The sequence below is a fragment of the Temnothorax curvispinosus genome, unplaced genomic scaffold (assembly GCF_003070985.1).
Source record: "Temnothorax curvispinosus isolate PA1 unplaced genomic scaffold, ASM307098v1 QBEX01011738.1, whole genome shotgun sequence".
NCBI classification, from domain to species: Eukaryota; Metazoa; Arthropoda; class Insecta; order Hymenoptera; family Formicidae; genus Temnothorax; species Temnothorax curvispinosus.
Genome location: NW_020221518.1, coordinates 1 through 6,230, shown reverse-complemented (window position 1 = coordinate 6,230; position 6,230 = coordinate 1). Strand labels below are relative to the sequence as shown.

The window sequence follows — 6,230 nt, the reverse complement described above, 5'->3', positions numbered from 1 at the left end:
TTGTTTAAAATTTTAAATAATTTTATTTTAATTTTATAATAAAATTTTTTTAATTTTGTAATTATATAAATTATATAATTATTATAATTTTATAAATTTTATTATTTTATTTTAAACTTTAAATAACATTTTATATAATAATAATAGTTATTTGACACACTATAATTAGTTATTATAAGATATAATTTATTTACCTCTCCTTTACATATCCATTTATTTTATTATAATTTGTAAAAGTTAAAAAGATTCACTAATGACAGGGGTTCCTAATACTATTGATACGGTACTAGCAGCCCAAGAACATGGCGGACCCTGAAAAGCCAGCTGAAAAAGATCAAAGGTGCCGACATGCTTTGTCCCTACTGTATATCCTTATACTGTGGCTAAGCTATGCATTTTGTGTGCAATGGCCTTAAGGTCATTGCACGTAACGAAGTTTTAGTCATAATCGTAAGACTGTAAGAAAATAGACCAATCACAGTCGATTATTCTCCTCGCGCTTGAAGAATAGTCAAGTGTGATTGGTCTATTTTCTTACGGCCTTACGATTATGACTAAAACTTTGTTACGTGCAATGGCCTTTAAGGGCCATCTACAATGAGTCGCAGTCGCAAGAGTCGTAAGAAATTGACCAATCACAGTTCATTATTCTTCGACCGCAAGGAGAATAATAGACTGTGATTGGTCAATTTCTTACGACTCTTACGACTGCGACTCATTGTAGATGGCCCTTTAAGCTGAATAATAAAATGGCAAATAAGTTTTTGGAGTGCGTTGGAGTGATTAGGAGCATGGTGGGGCATGAGTGGGTCGTATCGTCCTATGCACGAACTTATGCCTTAACTGGCTTTAACCTAAAGATTACAATAATTCTATTGGCTCCCGCCATTTTATTACAGCCAATACACGTGAGTTTACTCAGTTGCCAGACTCTTAAGGCCGTGGCACATAGAAAAACCTAAGCAGTAAGGCTGGTTTCACATGAAGCGTAAGATGCGTATGCGTAACTTGCGTCAGCCAATCAAATCGTCTCAGTATTTAATCACACGCGTATAGTAGCTGAGACGATTTGATTGGCTGACGCAAGTTACGCATACACATCTTACGCCCCATGTGAAACCAGCCTAAAACTCAAGCAGTAAGCAAATCAGCCAATCACAGTCAAGAACTTAAGACACGGCCCTAAGGGTTGGTTTATAATAGCTGTAACCGTTGATTTAAGCCGTAATTTTTAAGAAATTGACCAGTCACAGTCGATTATTCTTCTCACATTCGACTGTGATTGGTCAATTTCTTGAAGATTACGGCTTAAATCAACGGTTACGGCTATTATAAACCAACCCTAAGCGGTAGCGAATCCATACTGTTGACTTCTTAAAACGAAGCTTTGTCATACGTTCCGATGGGCTATTAAGGTTATGTTGTGACCGGACGGCACGAGTTGAGCCCGATTCCGGCGGATAATATTCCTATCGAACGGTCGCCACTCGGTTTAACCTTAGACTACCGAGAAGGTAAGTTCGCATCAACGCCACGATTATTCGCAAGATGCTAATAGGATTTCTTTGTTTCAGAAGAACGTCCCTGATGGATCACCGTTGCTGCTTCTCATCCCTGGATCCTCGCTTTACATCGCATACCAGATAGAAGTAAGTAAGGATAAAATAATTATATCCTAATTATTTGAATTTTATTTCAGACTGATGTCGCTGTTGGATCACCGTTGCTGCTTCTCATCCCTGGATTCTCGCTTTACATCGCATACCAGATAGAGGTAAATAATTATATAATAATTATTTTAAGTTTTGTTGCAGATCGACGCCCGGAATAGATCGCCGTTGCTGTTACCCGTCTCTGGATCCTCGCTTTACATCGCATACCAGATAAGGGTAAGTCCCGATAATTATGTTTAATTATATACTAAATCGCTTCTTTTCTTTCAGGTTCCTGCCTCGGATGGATCGCTGCTGTTGCTGCTCTGCTTCCCCGGATCCTCGCTTTACATCGCATACCGGATTGCCGCTGGCCAACGTTGGATCATCGCCAAAGGACAAGGTAAGTAGAAGGTAAGTATTGATAATTTTTTATAATTAATCAGGAGAATTTGTTTCAGAATTAATTATTCTTTAACTCCAGATCATCATTTCAACATTACAGGCCGTTTCACAATATCATAAAGGTGTCTCACAACGCGAGTTTCTTGCCTCGGTGTGGATGCCGCTTTATTTATTAAAGTTGCACAATTGTTCAAAGTGCGTATCTCGGCTTATTTGTTTAGTCGTTACGATGCTTTTATTCCAGATAATTATTCCGATCGGAGGACTCTGTGCCCCGTGATTGTTATACTATGATCACGCACTCGGCCGTGATCATCACTCTATCATACAATGTTCGTGCGCAGAATTAACGAACGAGTATTCGGTGGTTAAATACAATGATTAATAATGTCCGCACAATATTCCGTATCCGCGTGACCCAATGCCCGCGGTTGTTATATACTCGATATGCACTTCCGTTAATTAACAATGTATCCGAATTTCAACTCGCGTATTGTTGCTAACACTCGATTGTATTTGGCAACTAAGTGCCCCTCGCTATTGTTAAGACGAGTAATTTTACGCGATAGTACGCGGGAGTTCTCGGTTGTAAAGTATAACGCGTATACCGATCGTACAGAGTGTGATACGTGTGTTCGCCACGGCTATACCCGAGAGACTGCCTCGAGCGGTCGCTCTCGCTTGGGCTCCCCACTTATGCTGGATCGCTCCCACTCCTCGAACTTTCACTTCTGCCCATTGTTCGCGGCCGGCACATCTAGCACGATCATGCGAAAACAAGATGATTTTCACTAACCTCTCGCGTGCCCTTTTGCGCATCTTCAATTTACGCCCATTCTAGAAGGTTCCCGTGGAAATTTCCACGTGCAACGCAGTGCGAGAACCTTCCTTCCTTGGCACCGCTGCACCAGGTTAGGTTTCCGCTCCCGGAAATTTCTCGACGCGGACGACGCCGACCCTTGCGCACCTCCTCGGAGATGCCCCTGATGGTGAATCCGGGTGTTTTTCCTGTGGATCACGTCCGGGTGACGTCTTTGTCGTCGGCCGTTGACGCCGACCTCCTGGCTCGGTTTCTCGGTAACTGTTATTACCTCTCCGAGCCTCTGCTCCTGGAGATGGCGCGTTTTCCGGGGATCTCGTCGGAACACGACGTCGACCCCCTAGGCGGGTGTCCCAGAACCTTTTGTGACGGATTCCGTCCTTTGTTCCCGGGGATGATGCGTTTCCCGGGGAACCCGTCCGACCTTGACGCCGACCTCCTGGGAGGGTGTCCCAGGTCCTGGAGAGACGATTGTATAGCTTATTTTCTGACGAAAATGCGTTTTCCGGGGATTTTGCTGGACATTGGCGCCGACCCCCTGGGGAGGTTCCTCCGGTCCTTGCGAGTCCGTCGGACCCCTTTCTCCCCGGAGAAGATGCGTTTCCCGGGGATTTCACCGGGTCATGACGCGAACCCCCTGGGGCGTTGTCCCAGGTTCTTGTGAGACGTCCGACCTTTTTGTTCCTGGAGAAGATGGTTTTCCCGGGAACCTTGTCTTTTCTCGGCGCCCATCTCATGGACGCGCGTACCGGGTCCGGGGGATGTTCCTCCGTGCCCCCAATACGGGTTACTACCGTAACTCTATGTCAGCGCCTCGGAATAGACGCGTTTATCTTTGTACGATAACTATCGGTAAACTATATCGACAACCGCTAAATGATATCAAATTGTTTCGGATCACCCTGTATAGGATCATCCGGAACAATTTCCTGTCCTTCGTAAAACATATTCTTGATCATAGTCATGATTTTGCTTCGCCGAAGGCCTGCTTATATTAGATCCCAACTAAAATTTACTTGCGAGTTAGTCTTACTATTATGCGCCGCCTAGCGACGTTGTTGCATATTTCTCTGAAATGCTTCGTAATATTTCAGTGAAAAGGGTTATAAATGATTTCGATGAAACGTTTCAGAAATACTTCTGAATAATTTCAATGTTACGTTTCAATATTATTGTCCGAGTTATCTTTCGGAAAGCTTTCAATGATATGTATTTTAGACATTACGTACGAAATATTTTTTTAAAATGTTTCGTAATATTTCAGAAATATTTCAGTGAAAAGGGTCATAAATGATTTCGATGAAACGTTTCAGAAATACTTCTGAATGATTTTAATGTTACATTTTAATATTAATTGCCAAGTTATCTTTTGGAAAGCTTTCAGTGATATATGATTTTCATAAAACGTTTCAGAAATATTTCTGAATGATTTCAATTATACATTTCAATATTAATTTCCAAGTTATCTTTCGGAAAGCTTTCTGAAACAAGTTTTGCTGTGTGGGCTTGTACGTATGGGGTACTCACGTTCGGGTCGGTCGAAGGGGATAAGCACGAAAATTTCATTGTGCATATTTCGAGAACACATTAATCGAGAAACATTTTAAGACAAGAATTATTACGCTTTCTGTATTTTAACTGATACTTTACTCTTATATCAGTAGTATATAAATCTTTTTTGGCGTATATTTTTTAAACTATTATAGATAGACTAATTTTATTTGAGGTATTTGAAAGCACATAAAAAACACATAATTCTAGCATATTGAGTTTTTTATTTTATATGTAATTTTAATGAGTGGGGGTGCTAGCTTACGTTAAGCCAGCACCCCCAGTTTCAATTGCAATTTCCCACAAAACCGCTCGAGCACAAAAATCATGAATAGAGCACATAATTAACGCATAAAGAGCACTTAATTTCTGCATGTGTGTTATTCCGGTTTTTTATGGGGGTGCTGATTTAACAGACATAAATACATTATGTTACTTTTTTACCTTTTAAGATTTTTTTCTTTGTTTACGGATGTTTGCAAATCTAAGCCATTCCATTATAGAGTGTTCCAAGTCTTTCTCTGTATTACAAGGGATTGTTGTCTAATAGCCTCTAAAACAAGAAGAATTCAATATAGTTTAGATAACAAAAAGGTTGTAATATATTAATATATTACATTTATGTATATTTAATATATACATAATTTTAATTATAATAAGCAGCTTTACTTACGACTTGTGTAAAAGCTTTCTGGTCATCTTTTAGCATTTCTAGTATCTTGTACAGAGTTTTCCTTATAATATATTGTTCACTGATGTTTATCTTAGCCAGGTTCAAATTTTTCAAATGGTAATTTTTTGAATTTGATACTATACAATTGATCCCATATGTTAAGACATATTCATATTGCCCTGTACATATAAAATATGCTTACAATAATATATTTATATACTTTAGAGTGTGATAGCACATATATGTGAAAAAAATATAGAAATAAATAAAAAGTCAGTCTTAGTCTTGTTTGTACTGATCGTTTGTTACATATCTATCAACTTTATACTAATTTTATACTAAATTACTGTTACAGTGATACATGCAAACAATGATGTATTAAAGCCGTACAATACTTCAACAAATCGTCTTCATGCATAGTGTGCCAGCTTATACGTTATCATTTACATATTTCGCCAAATTTTGAGGTTATTTTATAGAAAGTTACACTGTTTGGTACCATTGAAATAATAGCATTGACAAACCTTGATGATATTTTTAATGTCCAAGGACAAATCTATTATAGAACGTAAAAAAATTAATTAATATTTCCTCTCTTTTGTAAATCTCTCTTGTGTGTAAATCGGAAAATGAATCCTACATCACCATCAGCTACTATTCATAGCACAAATAATTATAGCACGTATGGTTAATTGAATTCTTATCATTAATATACAACTTTTAGAATCTAATAGTTATGACCAACATATTCATCTCCGTAGAAAATTTGATTTCTACTATTTTGAACATTGTCATCAGATAATGGCATAATAATGGGTCAACCTTACAAATTAATTAGATTATTTTTTAGACATGATTGTTAATGAACTTATTATATATTAAAATTATTTTTTAATGCTTGTAACAAATTAACATCATGGAGGTATAACAATTAAATATGAAAGTTAATAGACCGAAAAAATAAAAGAATTAGTATTTAGTTGCTATTATCATTTAACTGTCTAGAATATCGTAAATATTCTATAATAAAACTATTCCAAAATACTGTAGTTTGTGGAGGGGAAGGATATTTTTAAAAAGCATAAAACACTCGGACGGATATGTGTATCCTAAATACGTTATAGTTACT

General features: G+C 38.0%; 1 long non-coding RNA gene across 2 annotated transcripts; it reads right to left on the bottom strand.

Moving 5' to 3' along the window:
- Positions 1–4,633: 4,633 nt before the first annotated feature.
- LOC112461767 lies at positions 4,634–5,849 on the bottom strand. 2 transcript variants are annotated; one of them, XR_003041586.1, is made up of 4 exons: positions 5,742–5,849; positions 5,626–5,657; positions 5,102–5,280; positions 4,634–4,981 (listed from the first exon to the last, which is right to left on the bottom strand). It is a non-coding gene; the product is annotated as an uncharacterized LOC112461767 (long non-coding RNA). The 2 variants fall into 2 exon arrangements; XR_003041587.1 differs by having other exon boundaries at positions 5,747–5,811.
- Between the last annotated feature and the right edge of the window lie 381 nt (positions 5,850–6,230).